This window comes from Schistocerca nitens, unplaced genomic scaffold (genome assembly GCF_023898315.1).
Source record: "Schistocerca nitens isolate TAMUIC-IGC-003100 unplaced genomic scaffold, iqSchNite1.1 HiC_scaffold_73, whole genome shotgun sequence".
Taxonomy (NCBI): domain Eukaryota; kingdom Metazoa; phylum Arthropoda; class Insecta; order Orthoptera; family Acrididae; genus Schistocerca; species Schistocerca nitens.
The window spans coordinates 1-16,406 of NW_026045619.1; the positions used below are offsets into that span (position 1 = coordinate 1).

Sequence of the window (16,406 nt, forward strand, 5' to 3'; positions counted from 1 at the left end):
TACGTCCCAGCAGAGCGACTGCCGAATTAGCGGGCGCGCCGCCGCGTGTGTAAGACGCACAGCTGCTCGTTGCACCTCCTGTCATTCGCTTGGTGCGTGCAACCTTCGACACTCGCGGAAGGCGCGTCTTGTTCCTGGTGTCCATCGCAGGAGGGCTGGCGCGCGACCGTCCGGCGTATGGCCCGTGCGGTGTCGTGCTGGAGGGCGCCACTGCTGGCGGTGTGAGCTTCCTCGCCTCACACGGGATGTTTGCGTCATTTGCACTGCATTTCCTGTCCCTGTCCCCGTCCCGACTTGTCCCGACTTTGCTCGACTGCCGCTCGCTGACGCTCGGGTCGTGGCCCTTATAACAGCGCAAGCACGAGAAACGTCTGCAGGAGGACACGAGACGATTTAAGAATAAATTTATGATTACGTATCGAATTAAGAATTGTACACCGCTACAGAACAACAGGCGCTGACGCATTTCAGAACATATCTGCCGATTCGTACTGTTTTGTCGTTTTCAAAGACTTCCTGGCGAACTTGGTTAGCACATTCTCCCCTTAAACTGAGATATTTACTGCAATTTCGTACCTTATGGTCATTACAGTAGTTTGAAATTCTTTAGCAAGAATCTTTGTCACAACAGAACGGTGGTATGGAAAGAGGGCGGTATAAAAAAAAAGGTCAGTGAAGGGGAGCCAACAGCACGCGGTGTTCCCAGGCGGTCACCCATCCAAGTACTAACCGCGCCCGATGTTGCTTAACTTCGGTGAGCGGACGAGAACCGGTGTATACAACATGGCATGGCCGTTGGCGTTCGTTTGCTGTAGGCGCACGGCAGAATTTGCATTCGGCTCTTCTCCCAACACACAAAATCATAGTTCGCGGTCGAAACAGTCGGACGCATTTGACGCAAAGCACTTCCTTCCGCTGCAGCGAGTTCCTCGAGGACGGCGCGGAGCGCGCGCCCTACGTCCCAGCAGAGCGACTGCCGAATTAGCGGGCGCGCCGCCGCGTGTGTAAGACGCACAGCTGCTCGTTGCACCTCCTGTCATTCGCTTGGTGCGTGCAACCTTCGACACTCGCGGAAGGCGCGTCTTGTTCCTGGTGTCCATCGCAGGAGGGCTGGCGCGCGACCGTCCGGCGTATGGCCCGTGCGGTGTCGTGCTGGAGGGCGCCACTGCTGGCGGTGTGAGCTTCCTCGCCTCACACGGGATGTTTGCGTCATTTGCACTGCATTTCCTGTCCCTGTCCCCGTCCCGACTTGTCCCGACTTTGCTCGACTGCCGCTCGCTGACGCTCGGGTCGTGGCCCTTATAACAGCGCAAGCACGAGAAACGTCTGCAGGAGGACACGAGACGATTTAAGAATAAATTTATGATTACGTATCGAATTAAGAATTGTACACCGCTACAGAACAACAGGCGCTGACGCATTTCAGAACATATCTGCCGATTCGTACTGTTTTGTCGTTTTCAAAGACTTCCTGGCGAACTTGGTTAGCACATTCTCCCCTTAAACTGAGATATTTACTGCAATTTCGTACCTTATGGTCATTACAGTAGTTTGAAATTCTTTAGCAAGAATCTTTGTCACAACAGAACGGTGGTATGGAAAGAGGGCGGTATAAAAAAAAAAGGTCAGTGAAGGGGAGCCAACAGCACGCGGTGTTCCCAGGCGGTCACCCATCCAAGTACTAACCGCGCCCGATGTTGCTTAACTTCGGTGAGCGGACGAGAACCGGTGTATACAACATGGCATGGCCGTTGGCGTTCGTTTGCTGTAGGCGCACGGCAGAATTTGCATTCGGCTCTTCTCCCAACACACAAAATCATAGTTCGCGGTCGAAACAGTCGGACGCATTTGACGCAAAGCACTTCCTTCCGCTGCAGCGAGTTCCTCGAGGACGGCGCGGAGCGCGCGCCCTACGTCCCAGCAGAGCGACTGCCGAATTAGCGGGCGCGCCGCCGCGTGTGTAAGACGCACAGCTGCTCGTTGCACCTCCTGTCATTCGCTTGGTGCGTGCAACCTTCGACACTCGCGGAAGGCGCGTCTTGTTCCTGGTGTCCATCGCAGGAGGGCTGGCGCGCGACCGTCCGGCGTATGGCCCGTGCGGTGTCGTGCTGGAGGGCGCCACTGCTGGCGGTGTGAGCTTCCTCGCCTCACACGGGATGTTTGCGTCATTTGCACTGCATTTCCTGTCCCTGTCCCCGTCCCGACTTGTCCCGACTTTGCTCGACTGCCGCTCGCTGACGCTCGGGTCGTGGCCCTTATAACAGCGCAAGCACGAGAAACGTCTGCAGGAGGACACGAGACGATTTAAGAATAAATTTATGATTACGTATCGAATTAAGAATTGTACACCGCTACAGAACAACAGGCGCTGACGCATTTCAGAACATATCTGCCGATTCGTACTGTTTTGTCGTTTTCAAAGACTTCCTGGCGAACTTGGTTAGCACATTCTCCCCTTAAACTGAGATATTTACTGCAATTTCGTACCTTATGGTCATTACAGTAGTTTGAAATTCTTTAGCAAGAATCTTTGTCACAACAGAACGGTGGTATGGAAAGAGGGCGGTATAAAAAAAAAAGGTCAGTGAAGGGGAGCCAACAGCACGCGGTGTTCCCAGGCGGTCACCCATCCAAGTACTAACCGCGCCCGATGTTGCTTAACTTCGGTGAGCGGACGAGAACCGGTGTATACAACATGGCATGGCCGTTGGCGTTCGTTTGCTGTAGGCGCACGGCAGAATTTGCATTCGGCTCTTCTCCCAACACACAAAATCATAGTTCGCGGTCGAAACAGTCGGACGCATTTGACGCAAAGCACTTCCTTCCGCTGCAGCGAGTTCCTCGAGGACGGCGCGGAGCGCGCGCCCTACGTCCCAGCAGAGCGACTGCCGAATTAGCGGGCGCGCCGCCGCGTGTGTAAGACGCACAGCTGCTCGTTGCACCTCCTGTCATTCGCTTGGTGCGTGCAACCTTCGACACTCGCGGAAGGCGCGTCTTGTTCCTGGTGTCCATCGCAGGAGGGCTGGCGCGCGACCGTCCGGCGTATGGCCCGTGCGGTGTCGTGCTGGAGGGCGCCACTGCTGGCGGTGTGAGCTTCCTCGCCTCACACGGGATGTTTGCGTCATTTGCACTGCATTTCCTGTCCCTGTCCCCGTCCCGACTTGTCCCGACTTTGCTCGACTGCCGCTCGCTGACGCTCGGGTCGTGGCCCTTATAACAGCGCAAGCACGAGAAACGTCTGCAGGAGGACACGAGACGATTTAAGAATAAATTTATGATTACGTATCGAATTAAGAATTGTACACCGCTACAGAACAACAGGCGCTGACGCATTTCAGAACATATCTGCCGATTCGTACTGTTTTGTCGTTTTCAAAGACTTCCTGGCGAACTTGGTTAGCACATTCTCCCCTTAAACTGAGATATTTACTGCAATTTCGTACCTTATGGTCATTACAGTAGTTTGAAATTCTTTAGCAAGAATCTTTGTCACAACAGAACGGTGGTATGGAAAGAGGGCGGTATAAAAAAAAAAGGTCAGTGAAGGGGAGCCAACAGCACGCGGTGTTCCCAGGCGGTCACCCATCCAAGTACTAACCGCGCCCGATGTTGCTTAACTTCGGTGAGCGGACGAGAACCGGTGTATACAACATGGCATGGCCGTTGGCGTTCGTTTGCTGTAGGCGCACGGCAGAATTTGCATTCGGCTCTTCTCCCAACACACAAAATCATAGTTCGCGGTCGAAACAGTCGGACGCATTTGACGCAAAGCACTTCCTTCCGCTGCAGCGAGTTCCTCGAGGACGGCGCGGAGCGCGCGCCCTACGTCCCAGCAGAGCGACTGCCGAATTAGCGGGCGCGCCGCCGCGTGTGTAAGACGCACAGCTGCTCGTTGCACCTCCTGTCATTCGCTTGGTGCGTGCAACCTTCGACACTCGCGGAAGGCGCGTCTTGTTCCTGGTGTCCATCGCAGGAGGGCTGGCGCGCGACCGTCCGGCGTATGGCCCGTGCGGTGTCGTGCTGGAGGGCGCCACTGCTGGCGGTGTGAGCTTCCTCGCCTCACACGGGATGTTTGCGTCATTTGCACTGCATTTCCTGTCCCTGTCCCCGTCCCGACTTGTCCCGACTTTGCTCGACTGCCGCTCGCTGACGCTCGGGTCGTGGCCCTTATAACAGCGCAAGCACGAGAAACGTCTGCAGGAGGACACGAGACGATTTAAGAATAAATTTATGATTACGTATCGAATTAAGAATTGTACACCGCTACAGAACAACAGGCGCTGACGCATTTCAGAACATATCTGCCGATTCGTACTGTTTTGTCGTTTTCAAAGACTTCCTGGCGAACTTGGTTAGCACATTCTCCCCTTAAACTGAGATATTTACTGCAATTTCGTACCTTATGGTCATTACAGTAGTTTGAAATTCTTTAGCAAGAATCTTTGTCACAACAGAACGGTGGTATGGAAAGAGGGCGGTATAAAAAAAAAAGGTCAGTGAAGGGGAGCCAACAGCACGCGGTGTTCCCAGGCGGTCACCCATCCAAGTACTAACCGCGCCCGATGTTGCTTAACTTCGGTGAGCGGACGAGAACCGGTGTATACAACATGGCATGGCCGTTGGCGTTCGTTAGCTGTACGCGCACGGCAGAATTTGCATTCGGCTCTTCTCCCAACACACAAAATCATAGTTCGCGGTCGAAACAGTCGGACGCATTTGACGCAAAGCACTTCCTTCCGCTGCAGCGAGTTCCTCGAGGACGGCGCGGAGCGCGCGCCCTACGTCCCAGCAGAGCGACTGCCGAATTAGCGGGCGCGCCGCCGCGTGTGTAAGACGCACAGCTGCTCGTTGCACCTCCTGTCATTCGCTTGGTGCGTGCAACCTTCGACACTCGCGGAAGGCGCGTCTTGTTCCTGGTGTCCATCGCAGGAGGGCTGGCGCGCGACCGTCCGGCGTATGGCCCGTGCGGTGTCGTGCTGGAGGGCGCCACTGCTGGCGGTGTGAGCTTCCTCGCCTCACACGGGATGTTTGCGTCATTTGCACTGCATTTCCTGTCCCTGTCCCCGTCCCGACTTGTCCCGACTTTGCTCGACTGCCGCTCGCTGACGCTCGGGTCGTGGCCCTTATAACAGCGCAAGCACGAGAAACGTCTGCAGGAGGACACGAGACGATTTAAGAATAAATTTATGATTACGTATCGAATTAAGAATTGTACACCGCTACAGAACAACAGGCGCTGACGCATTTCAGAACATATCTGCCGATTCGTACTGTTTTGTCGTTTTCAAAGACTTCCTGGCGAACTTGGTTAGCACATTCTCCCCTTAAACTGAGATATTTACTGCAATTTCGTACCTTATGGTCATTACAGTAGTTTGAAATTCTTTAGCAAGAATCTTTGTCACAACAGAACGGTGGTATGGAAAGAGGGCGGTATAAAAAAAAAAGGTCAGTGAAGGGGAGCCAACAGCACGCGGTGTTCCCAGGCGGTCACCCATCCAAGTACTAACCGCGCCCGATGTTGCTTAACTTCGGTGAGCGGACGAGAACCGGTGTATACAACATGGCATGGCCGTTGGCGTTCGTTTGCTGTAGGCGCACGGCAGAATTTGCATTCGGCTCTTCTCCCAACACACAAAATCATAGTTCGCGGTCGAAACAGTCGGACGCATTTGACGCAAAGCACTTCCTTCCGCTGCAGCGAGTTCCTCGAGGACGGCGCGGAGCGCGCGCCCTACGTCCCAGCAGAGCGACTGCCGAATTAGCGGGCGCGCCGCCGCGTGTGTAAGACGCACAGCTGCTCGTTGCACCTCCTGTCATTCGCTTGGTGCGTGCAACCTTCGACACTCGCGGAAGGCGCGTCTTGTTCCTGGTGTCCATCGCAGGAGGGCTGGCGCGCGACCGTCCGGCGTATGGCCCGTGCGGTGTCGTGCTGGAGGGCGCCACTGCTGGCGGTGTGAGCTTCCTCGCCTCACACGGGATGTTTGCGTCATTTGCACTGCATTTCCTGTCCCTGTCCCCGTCCCGACTTGTCCCGACTTTGCTCGACTGCCGCTCGCTGACGCTCGGGTCGTGGCCCTTATAACAGCGCAAGCACGAGAAACGTCTGCAGGAGGACACGAGACGATTTAAGAATAAATTTATGATTACGTATCGAATTAAGAATTGTACACCGCTACAGAACAACAGGCGCTGACGCATTTCAGAACATATCTGCCGATTCGTACTGTTTTGTCGTTTTCAAAGACTTCCTGGCGAACTTGGTTAGCACATTCTCCCCTTAAACTGAGATATTTACTGCAATTTCGTACCTTATGGTCATTACAGTAGTTTGAAATTCTTTAGCAAGAATCTTTGTCACAACAGAACGGTGGTATGGAAAGAGGGCGGTATAAAAAAAAAAGGTCAGTGAAGGGGAGCCAACAGCACGCGGTGTTCCCAGGCGGTCACCCATCCAAGTACTAACCGCGCCCGATGTTGCTTAACTTCGGTGAGCGGACGAGAACCGGTGTATACAACATGGCATGGCCGTTGGCGTTCGTTTGCTGTAGGCGCACGGCAGAATTTGCATTCGGCTCTTCTCCCAACACACAAAATCATAGTTCGCGGTCGAAACAGTCGGACGCATTTGACGCAAAGCACTTCCTTCCGCTGCAGCGAGTTCCTCGAGGACGGCGCGGAGCGCGCGCCCTACGTCCCAGCAGAGCGACTGCCGAATTAGCGGGCGCGCCGCCGCGTGTGTAAGACGCACAGCTGCTCGTTGCACCTCCTGTCATTCGCTTGGTGCGTGCAACCTTCGACACTCGCGGAAGGCGCGTCTTGTTCCTGGTGTCCATCGCAGGAGGGCTGGCGCGCGACCGTCCGGCGTATGGCCCGTGCGGTGTCGTGCTGGAGGGCGCCACTGCTGGCGGTGTGAGCTTCCTCGCCTCACACGGGATGTTTGCGTCATTTGCACTGCATTTCCTGTCCCTGTCCCCGTCCCGACTTGTCCCGACTTTGCTCGACTGCCGCTCGCTGACGCTCGGGTCGTGGCCCTTATAACAGCGCAAGCACGAGAAACGTCTGCAGGAGGACACGAGACGATTTAAGAATAAATTTATGATTACGTATCGAATTAAGAATTGTACACCGCTACAGAACAACAGGCGCTGACGCATTTCAGAACATATCTGCCGATTCGTACTGTTTTGTCGTTTTCAAAGACTTCCTGGCGAACTTGGTTAGCACATTCTCCCCTTAAACTGAGATATTTACTGCAATTTCGTACCTTATGGTCATTACAGTAGTTTGAAATTCTTTAGCAAGAATCTTTGTCACAACAGAACGGTGGTATGGAAAGAGGGCGGTATAAAAAAAAAAGGTCAGTGAAGGGGAGCCAACAGCACGCGGTGTTCCCAGGCGGTCACCCATCCAAGTACTAACCGCGCCCGATGTTGCTTAACTTCGGTGAGCGGACGAGAACCGGTGTATACAACATGGCATGGCCGTTGGCGTTCGTTTGCTGTAGGCGCACGGCAGAATTTGCATTCGGCTCTTCTCCCAACACACAAAATCATAGTTCGCGGTCGAAACAGTCGGACGCATTTGACGCAAAGCACTTCCTTCCGCTGCAGCGAGTTCCTCGAGGACGGCGCGGAGCGCGCGCCCTACGTCCCAGCAGAGCGACTGCCGAATTAGCGGGCGCGCCGCCGCGTGTGTAAGACGCACAGCTGCTCGTTGCACCTCCTGTCATTCGCTTGGTGCGTGCAACCTTCGACACTCGCGGAAGGCGCGTCTTGTTCCTGGTGTCCATCGCAGGAGGGCTGGCGCGCGACCGTCCGGCGTATGGCCCGTGCGGTGTCGTGCTGGAGGGCGCCACTGCTGGCGGTGTGAGCTTCCTCGCCTCACACGGGATGTTTGCGTCATTTGCACTGCATTTCCTGTCCCTGTCCCCGTCCCGACTTGTCCCGACTTTGCTCGACTGCCGCTCGCTGACGCTCGGGTCGTGGCCCTTATAACAGCGCAAGCACGAGAAACGTCTGCAGGAGGACACGAGACGATTTAAGAATAAATTTATGATTACGTATCGAATTAAGAATTGTACACCGCTACAGAACAACAGGCGCTGACGCATTTCAGAACATATCTGCCGATTCGTACTGTTTTGTCGTTTTCAAAGACTTCCTGGCGAACTTGGTTAGCACATTCTCCCCTTAAACTGAGATATTTACTGCAATTTCGTACCTTATGGTCATTACAGTAGTTTGAAATTCTTTAGCAAGAATCTTTGTCACAACAGAACGGTGGTATGGAAAGAGGGCGGTATAAAAAAAAAAGGTCAGTGAAGGGGAGCCAACAGCACGCGGTGTTCCCAGGCGGTCACCCATCCAAGTACTAACCGCGCCCGATGTTGCTTAACTTCGGTGAGCGGACGAGAACCGGTGTATACAACATGGCATGGCCGTTGGCGTTCGTTAGCTGTACGCGCACGGCAGAATTTGCATTCGGCTCTTCTCCCAACACACAAAATCATAGTTCGCGGTCGAAACAGTCGGACGCATTTGACGCAAAGCACTTCCTTCCGCTGCAGCGAGTTCCTCGAGGACGGCGCGGAGCGCGCGCCCTACGTCCCAGCAGAGCGACTGCCGAATTAGCGGGCGCGCCGCCGCGTGTGTAAGACGCACAGCTGCTCGTTGCACCTCCTGTCATTCGCTTGGTGCGTGCAACCTTCGACACTCGCGGAAGGCGCGTCTTGTTCCTGGTGTCCATCGCAGGAGGGCTGGCGCGCGACCGTCCGGCGTATGGCCCGTGCGGTGTCGTGCTGGAGGGCGCCACTGCTGGCGGTGTGAGCTTCCTCGCCTCACACGGGATGTTTGCGTCATTTGCACTGCATTTCCTGTCCCTGTCCCCGTCCCGACTTGTCCCGACTTTGCTCGACTGCCGCTCGCTGACGCTCGGGTCGTGGCCCTTATAACAGCGCAAGCACGAGAAACGTCTGCAGGAGGACACGAGACGATTTAAGAATAAATTTATGATTACGTATCGAATTAAGAATTGTACACCGCTACAGAACAACAGGCGCTGACGCATTTCAGAACATATCTGCCGATTCGTACTGTTTTGTCGTTTTCAAAGACTTCCTGGCGAACTTGGTTAGCACATTCTCCCCTTAAACTGAGATATTTACTGCAATTTCGTACCTTATGGTCATTACAGTAGTTTGAAATTCTTTAGCAAGAATCTTTGTCACAACAGAACGGTGGTATGGAAAGAGGGCGGTATAAAAAAAAAAGGTCAGTGAAGGGGAGCCAACAGCACGCGGTGTTCCCAGGCGGTCACCCATCCAAGTACTAACCGCGCCCGATGTTGCTTAACTTCGGTGAGCGGACGAGAACCGGTGTATACAACATGGCATGGCCGTTGGCGTTCGTTTGCTGTAGGCGCACGGCAGAATTTGCATTCGGCTCTTCTCCCAACACACAAAATCATAGTTCGCGGTCGAAACAGTCGGACGCATTTGACGCAAAGCACTTCCTTCCGCTGCAGCGAGTTCCTCGAGGACGGCGCGGAGCGCGCGCCCTACGTCCCAGCAGAGCGACTGCCGAATTAGCGGGCGCGCCGCCGCGTGTGTAAGACGCACAGCTGCTCGTTGCACCTCCTGTCATTCGCTTGGTGCGTGCAACCTTCGACACTCGCGGAAGGCGCGTCTTGTTCCTGGTGTCCATCGCAGGAGGGCTGGCGCGCGACCGTCCGGCGTATGGCCCGTGCGGTGTCGTGCTGGAGGGCGCCACTGCTGGCGGTGTGAGCTTCCTCGCCTCACACGGGATGTTTGCGTCATTTGCACTGCATTTCCTGTCCCTGTCCCCGTCCCGACTTGTCCCGACTTTGCTCGACTGCCGCTCGCTGACGCTCGGGTCGTGGCCCTTATAACAGCGCAAGCACGAGAAACGTCTGCAGGAGGACACGAGACGATTTAAGAATAAATTTATGATTACGTATCGAATTAAGAATTGTACACCGCTACAGAACAACAGGCGCTGACGCATTTCAGAACATATCTGCCGATTCGTACTGTTTTGTCGTTTTCAAAGACTTCCTGGCGAACTTGGTTAGCACATTCTCCCCTTAAACTGAGATATTTACTGCAATTTCGTACCTTATGGTCATTACAGTAGTTTGAAATTCTTTAGCAAGAATCTTTGTCACAACAGAACGGTGGTATGGAAAGAGGGCGGTATAAAAAAAAAAGGTCAGTGAAGGGGAGCCAACAGCACGCGGTGTTCCCAGGCGGTCACCCATCCAAGTACTAACCGCGCCCGATGTTGCTTAACTTCGGTGAGCGGACGAGAACCGGTGTATACAACATGGCATGGCCGTTGGCGTTCGTTTGCTGTACGCGCACGGCAGAATTTGCATTCGGCTCTTCTCCCAACACACAAAATCATAGTTCGCGGTCGAAACAGTCGGACGCATTTGACGCAAAGCACTTCCTTCCGCTGCAGCGAGTTCCTCGAGGACGGCGCGGAGCGCGCGCCCTACGTCCCAGCAGAGCGACTGCCGAATTAGCGGGCGCGCCGCCGCGTGTGTAAGACGCACAGCTGCTCGTTGCACCTCCTGTCATTCGCTTGGTGCGTGCAACCTTCGACACTCGCGGAAGGCGCGTCTTGTTCCTGGTGTCCATCGCAGGAGGGCTGGCGCGCGACCGTCCGGCGTATGGCCCGTGCGGTGTCGTGCTGGAGGGCGCCACTGCTGGCGGTGTGAGCTTCCTCGCCTCACACGGGATGTTTGCGTCATTTGCACTGCATTTCCTGTCCCTGTCCCCGTCCCGACTTGTCCCGACTTTGCTCGACTGCCGCTCGCTGACGCTCGGGTCGTGGCCCTTATAACAGCGCAAGCACGAGAAACGTCTGCAGGAGGACACGAGACGATTTAAGAATAAATTTATGATTACGTATCGAATTAAGAATTGTACACCGCTACAGAACAACAGGCGCTGACGCATTTCAGAACATATCTGCCGATTCGTACTGTTTTGTCGTTTTCAAAGACTTCCTGGCGAACTTGGTTAGCACATTCTCCCCTTAAACTGAGATATTTACTGCAATTTCGTACCTTATGGTCATTACAGTAGTTTGAAATTCTTTAGCAAGAATCTTTGTCACAACAGAACGGTGGTATGGAAAGAGGGCGGTATAAAAAAAAAAGGTCAGTGAAGGGGAGCCAACAGCACGCGGTGTTCCCAGGCGGTCACCCATCCAAGTACTAACCGCGCCCGATGTTGCTTAACTTCGGTGAGCGGACGAGAACCGGTGTATACAACATGGCATGGCCGTTGGCGTTCGTTTGCTGTAGGCGCACGGCAGAATTTGCATTCGGCTCTTCTCCCAACACACAAAATCATAGTTCGCGGTCGAAACAGTCGGACGCATTTGACGCAAAGCACTTCCTTCCGCTGCAGCGAGTTCCTCGAGGACGGCGCGGAGCGCGCGCCCTACGTCCCAGCAGAGCGACTGCCGAATTAGCGGGCGCGCCGCCGCGTGTGTAAGACGCACAGCTGCTCGTTGCACCTCCTGTCATTCGCTTGGTGCGTGCAACCTTCGACACTCGCGGAAGGCGCGTCTTGTTCCTGGTGTCCATCGCAGGAGGGCTGGCGCGCGACCGTCCGGCGTATGGCCCGTGCGGTGTCGTGCTGGAGGGCGCCACTGCTGGCGGTGTGAGCTTCCTCGCCTCACACGGGATGTTTGCGTCATTTGCACTGCATTTCCTGTCCCTGTCCCCGTCCCGACTTGTCCCGACTTTGCTCGACTGCCGCTCGCTGACGCTCGGGTCGTGGCCCTTATAACAGCGCAAGCACGAGAAACGTCTGCAGGAGGACACGAGACGATTTAAGAATAAATTTATGATTACGTATCGAATTAAGAATTGTACACCGCTACAGAACAACAGGCGCTGACGCATTTCAGAACATATCTGCCGATTCGTACTGTTTTGTCGTTTTCAAAGACTTCCTGGCGAACTTGGTTAGCACATTCTCCCCTTAAACTGAGATATTTACTGCAATTTCGTACCTTATGGTCATTACAGTAGTTTGAAATTCTTTAGCAAGAATCTTTGTCACAACAGAACGGTGGTATGGAAAGAGGGCGGTATAAAAAAAAAAAGGTCAGTGAAGGGGAGCCAACAGCACGCGGTGTTCCCAGGCGGTCACCCATCCAAGTACTAACCGCGCCCGATGTTGCTTAACTTCGGTGAGCGGACGAGAACCGGTGTATACAACATGGCATGGCCGTTGGCGTTCGTTTGCTGTAGGCGCACGGCAGAATTTGCATTCGGCTCTTCTCCCAACACACAAAATCATAGTTCGCGGTCGAAACAGTCGGACGCATTTGACGCAAAGCACTTCCTTCCGCTGCAGCGAGTTCCTCGAGGACGGCGCGGAGCGCGCGCCCTACGTCCCAGCAGAGCGACTGCCGAATTAGCGGGCGCGCCGCCGCGTGTGTAAGACGCACAGCTGCTCGTTGCACCTCCTGTCATTCGCTTGGTGCGTGCAACCTTCGACACTCGCGGAAGGCGCGTCTTGTTCCTGGTGTCCATCGCAGGAGGGCTGGCGCGCGACCGTCCGGCGTATGGCCCGTGCGGTGTCGTGCTGGAGGGCGCCACTGCTGGCGGTGTGAGCTTCCTCGCCTCACACGGGATGTTTGCGTCATTTGCACTGCATTTCCTGTCCCTGTCCCCGTCCCGACTTGTCCCGACTTTGCTCGACTGCCGCTCGCTGACGCTCGGGTCGTGGCCCTTATAACAGCGCAAGCACGAGAAACGTCTGCAGGAGGACACGAGACGATTTAAGAATAAATTTATGATTACGTATCGAATTAAGAATTGTACACCGCTACAGAACAACAGGCGCTGACGCATTTCAGAACATATCTGCCGATTCGTACTGTTTTGTCGTTTTCAAAGACTTCCTGGCGAACTTGGTTAGCACATTCTCCCCTTAAACTGAGATATTTACTGCAATTTCGTACCTTATGGTCATTACAGTAGTTTGAAATTCTTTAGCAAGAATCTTTGTCACAACAGAACGGTGGTATGGAAAGAGGGCGGTATAAAAAAAAAAGGTCAGTGAAGGGGAGCCAACAGCACGCGGTGTTCCCAGGCGGTCACCCATCCAAGTACTAACCGCGCCCGATGTTGCTTAACTTCGGTGAGCGGACGAGAACCGGTGTATACAACATGGCATGGCCGTTGGCGTTCGTTTGCTGTACGCGCACGGCAGAATTTGCATTCGGCTCTTCTCCCAACACACAAAATCATAGTTCGCGGTCGAAACAGTCGGACGCATTTGACGCAAAGCACTTCCTTCCGCTGCAGCGAGTTCCTCGAGGACGGCGCGGAGCGCGCGCCCTACGTCCCAGCAGAGCGACTGCCGAATTAGCGGGCGCGCCGCCGCGTGTGTAAGACGCACAGCTGCTCGTTGCACCTCCTGTCATTCGCTTGGTGCGTGCAACCTTCGACACTCGCGGAAGGCGCGTCTTGTTCCTGGTGTCCATCGCAGGAGGGCTGGCGCGCGACCGTCCGGCGTATGGCCCGTGCGGTGTCGTGCTGGAGGGCGCCACTGCTGGCGGTGTGAGCTTCCTCGCCTCACACGGGATGTTTGCGTCATTTGCACTGCATTTCCTGTCCCTGTCCCCGTCCCGACTTGTCCCGACTTTGCTCGACTGCCGCTCGCTGACGCTCGGGTCGTGGCCCTTATAACAGCGCAAGCACGAGAAACGTCTGCAGGAGGACACGAGACGATTTAAGAATAAATTTATGATTACGTATCGAATTAAGAATTGTACACCGCTACAGAACAACAGGCGCTGACGCATTTCAGAACATATCTGCCGATTCGTACTGTTTTGTCGTTTTCAAAGACTTCCTGGCGAACTTGGTTAGCACATTCTCCCCTTAAACTGAGATATTTACTGCAATTTCGTACCTTATGGTCATTACAGTAGTTTGAAATTCTTTAGCAAGAATCTTTGTCACAACAGAACGGTGGTATGGAAAGAGGGCGGTATAAAAAAAAAAGGTCAGTGAAGGGGAGCCAACAGCACGCGGTGTTCCCAGGCGGTCACCCATCCAAGTACTAACCGCGCCCGATGTTGCTTAACTTCGGTGAGCGGACGAGAACCGGTGTATACAACATGGCATGGCCGTTGGCGTTCGTTTGCTGTAGGCGCACGGCAGAATTTGCATTCGGCTCTTCTCCCAACACACAAAATCATAGTTCGCGGTCGAAACAGTCGGACGCATTTGACGCAAAGCACTTCCTTCCGCTGCAGCGAGTTCCTCGAGGACGGCGCGGAGCGCGCGCCCTACGTCCCAGCAGAGCGACTGCCGAATTAGCGGGCGCGCCGCCGCGTGTGTAAGACGCACAGCTGCTCGTTGCACCTCCTGTCATTCGCTTGGTGCGTGCAACCTTCGACACTCGCGGAAGGCGCGTCTTGTTCCTGGTGTCCATCGCAGGAGGGCTGGCGCGCGACCGTCCGGCGTATGGCCCGTGCGGTGTCGTGCTGGAGGGCGCCACTGCTGGCGGTGTGAGCTTCCTCGCCTCACACGGGATGTTTGCGTCATTTGCACTGCATTTCCTGTCCCTGTCCCCGTCCCGACTTGTCCCGACTTTGCTCGACTGCCGCTCGCTGACGCTCGGGTCGTGGCCCTTATAACAGCGCAAGCACGAGAAACGTCTGCAGGAGGACACGAGACGATTTAAGAATAAATTTATGATTACGTATCGAATTAAGAATTGTACACCGCTACAGAACAACAGGCGCTGACGCATTTCAGAACATATCTGCCGATTCGTACTGTTTTGTCGTTTTCAAAGACTTCCTGGCGAACTTGGTTAGCACATTCTCCCCTTAAACTGAGATATTTACTGCAATTTCGTACCTTATGGTCATTACAGTAGTTTGAAATTCTTTAGCAAGAATCTTTGTCACAACAGAACGGTGGTATGGAAAGAGGGCGGTATAAAAAAAAAAGGTCAGTGAAGGGGAGCCAACAGCACGCGGTGTTCCCAGGCGGTCACCCATCCAAGTACTAACCGCGCCCGATGTTGCTTAACTTCGGTGAGCGGACGAGAACCGGTGTATACAACATGGCATGGCCGTTGGCGTTCGTTTGCTGTAGGCGCACGGCAGAATTTGCATTCGGCTCTTCTCCCAACACACAAAATCATAGTTCGCGGTCGAAACAGTCGGACGCATTTGACGCAAAGCACTTCCTTCCGCTGCAGCGAGTTCCTCGAGGACGGCGCGGAGCGCGCGCCCTACGTCCCAGCAGAGCGACTGCCGAATTAGCGGGCGCGCCGCCGCGTGTGTAAGACGCACAGCTGCTCGTTGCACCTCCTGTCATTCGCTTGGTGCGTGCAACCTTCGACACTCGCGGAAGGCGCGTCTTGTTCCTGGTGTCCATCGCAGGAGGGCTGGCGCGCGACCGTCCGGCGTATGGCCCGTGCGGTGTCGTGCTGGAGGGCGCCACTGCTGGCGGTGTGAGCTTCCTCGCCTCACACGGGATGTTTGCGTCATTTGCACTGCATTTCCTGTCCCTGTCCCCGTCCCGACTTGTCCCGACTTTGCTCGACTGCCGCTCGCTGACGCTCGGGTCGTGGCCCTTATAACAGCGCAAGCACGAGAAACGTCTGCAGGAGGACACGAGACGATTTAAGAATAAATTTATGATTACGTATCGAATTAAGAATTGTACACCGCTACAGAACAACAGGCGCTGACGCATTTCAGAACATATCTGCCGATTCGTACTGTTTTGTCGTTTTCAAAGACTTCCTGGCGAACTTGGTTAGCACATTCTCCCCTTAAACTGAGATATTTACTGCAATTTCGTACCTTATGGTCATTACAGTAGTTTGAAATTCTTTAGCAAGAATCTTTGTCACAACAGAACGGTGGTATGGAAAGAGGGCGGTATAAAAAAAAAAGGTCAGTGAAGGGGAGCCAACAGCACGCGGTGTTCCCAGGCGGTCACCCATCCAAGTACTAACCGCGCCCGATGTTGCTTAACTTCGGTGAGCGGACGAGAACCGGTGTATACAACATGGCATGGCCGTTGGCGTTCGTTTGCTGTACGCGCACGGCAGAATTTGCATTCGGCTCTTCTCCCAACACACAAAATCATAGTTCGCGGTCGAAACAGTCGGACGCATTTGACGCAAAGCACTTCCTTCCGCTGCAGCGAGTTCCTCGAGGACGGCGCGGAGCGCGCGCCCTACGTCCCAGCAGAGCGACTGCCGAATTAGCGGGCGCGCCGCCGCGTGTGTAAGACGCACAGCTGCTCGTTGCACCTCCTGTCATTCGCTTGGTGCGTGCAACCTTCGACACTCGCGGAAGGCGCGTCTTGTTCCTGGTGTCCATCGCAGGAGG

General features: G+C 54.6%; 17 non-coding genes across 17 annotated transcripts; all 17 read right to left on the minus strand.

Annotated features, from left to right (window-relative positions):
- Window positions 1-681: 681 nt before the first annotated feature.
- On the minus strand, window positions 682-800 carry LOC126217161 (5S ribosomal RNA). Its single transcript, XR_007542361.1, has one exon. It is a non-coding gene; the product is annotated as a 5S ribosomal RNA (ribosomal RNA).
- An 837-nt stretch (window positions 801-1,637) lies between these two features.
- On the minus strand, window positions 1,638-1,756 carry LOC126217173 (5S ribosomal RNA). The gene has a single exon (XR_007542372.1). It is a non-coding gene; the product is annotated as a 5S ribosomal RNA (ribosomal RNA).
- An 837-nt stretch (window positions 1,757-2,593) lies between these two features.
- On the minus strand, window positions 2,594-2,712 carry LOC126217176 (5S ribosomal RNA). Its single transcript, XR_007542375.1, has one exon. It is a non-coding gene; the product is annotated as a 5S ribosomal RNA (ribosomal RNA).
- An 837-nt stretch (window positions 2,713-3,549) lies between these two features.
- LOC126217177 (5S ribosomal RNA) lies at window positions 3,550-3,668 on the minus strand. Its single transcript, XR_007542376.1, has one exon. It is a non-coding gene; the product is annotated as a 5S ribosomal RNA (ribosomal RNA).
- Window positions 3,669-4,505: 837 nt separating this feature from the next.
- Window positions 4,506-4,624, minus strand: LOC126217178 (5S ribosomal RNA). Its single transcript, XR_007542377.1, has one exon. It is a non-coding gene; the product is annotated as a 5S ribosomal RNA (ribosomal RNA).
- Window positions 4,625-5,461: 837 nt separating this feature from the next.
- LOC126217162 (5S ribosomal RNA) lies at window positions 5,462-5,580 on the minus strand. Its single transcript, XR_007542362.1, has one exon. It is a non-coding gene; the product is annotated as a 5S ribosomal RNA (ribosomal RNA).
- An 837-nt stretch (window positions 5,581-6,417) lies between these two features.
- Window positions 6,418-6,536, minus strand: LOC126217163 (5S ribosomal RNA). The gene has a single exon (XR_007542363.1). It is a non-coding gene; the product is annotated as a 5S ribosomal RNA (ribosomal RNA).
- Window positions 6,537-7,373: 837 nt separating this feature from the next.
- On the minus strand, window positions 7,374-7,492 carry LOC126217164 (5S ribosomal RNA). The gene has a single exon (XR_007542364.1). It is a non-coding gene; the product is annotated as a 5S ribosomal RNA (ribosomal RNA).
- An 837-nt stretch (window positions 7,493-8,329) lies between these two features.
- Window positions 8,330-8,448, minus strand: LOC126217165 (5S ribosomal RNA). Its single transcript, XR_007542365.1, has one exon. It is a non-coding gene; the product is annotated as a 5S ribosomal RNA (ribosomal RNA).
- Window positions 8,449-9,285: 837 nt separating this feature from the next.
- LOC126217166 (5S ribosomal RNA) lies at window positions 9,286-9,404 on the minus strand. The gene has a single exon (XR_007542366.1). It is a non-coding gene; the product is annotated as a 5S ribosomal RNA (ribosomal RNA).
- An 837-nt stretch (window positions 9,405-10,241) lies between these two features.
- LOC126217167 (5S ribosomal RNA) lies at window positions 10,242-10,360 on the minus strand. The gene has a single exon (XR_007542367.1). It is a non-coding gene; the product is annotated as a 5S ribosomal RNA (ribosomal RNA).
- An 837-nt stretch (window positions 10,361-11,197) lies between these two features.
- Window positions 11,198-11,316, minus strand: LOC126217168 (5S ribosomal RNA). The gene has a single exon (XR_007542368.1). It is a non-coding gene; the product is annotated as a 5S ribosomal RNA (ribosomal RNA).
- Window positions 11,317-12,154: 838 nt separating this feature from the next.
- On the minus strand, window positions 12,155-12,273 carry LOC126217169 (5S ribosomal RNA). Its single transcript, XR_007542369.1, has one exon. It is a non-coding gene; the product is annotated as a 5S ribosomal RNA (ribosomal RNA).
- An 837-nt stretch (window positions 12,274-13,110) lies between these two features.
- LOC126217171 (5S ribosomal RNA) lies at window positions 13,111-13,229 on the minus strand. The gene has a single exon (XR_007542370.1). It is a non-coding gene; the product is annotated as a 5S ribosomal RNA (ribosomal RNA).
- Window positions 13,230-14,066: 837 nt separating this feature from the next.
- On the minus strand, window positions 14,067-14,185 carry LOC126217172 (5S ribosomal RNA). The gene has a single exon (XR_007542371.1). It is a non-coding gene; the product is annotated as a 5S ribosomal RNA (ribosomal RNA).
- Window positions 14,186-15,022: 837 nt separating this feature from the next.
- Window positions 15,023-15,141, minus strand: LOC126217174 (5S ribosomal RNA). The gene has a single exon (XR_007542373.1). It is a non-coding gene; the product is annotated as a 5S ribosomal RNA (ribosomal RNA).
- An 837-nt stretch (window positions 15,142-15,978) lies between these two features.
- Window positions 15,979-16,097, minus strand: LOC126217175 (5S ribosomal RNA). Its single transcript, XR_007542374.1, has one exon. It is a non-coding gene; the product is annotated as a 5S ribosomal RNA (ribosomal RNA).
- Between the last annotated feature and the right edge of the window lie 309 nt (window positions 16,098-16,406).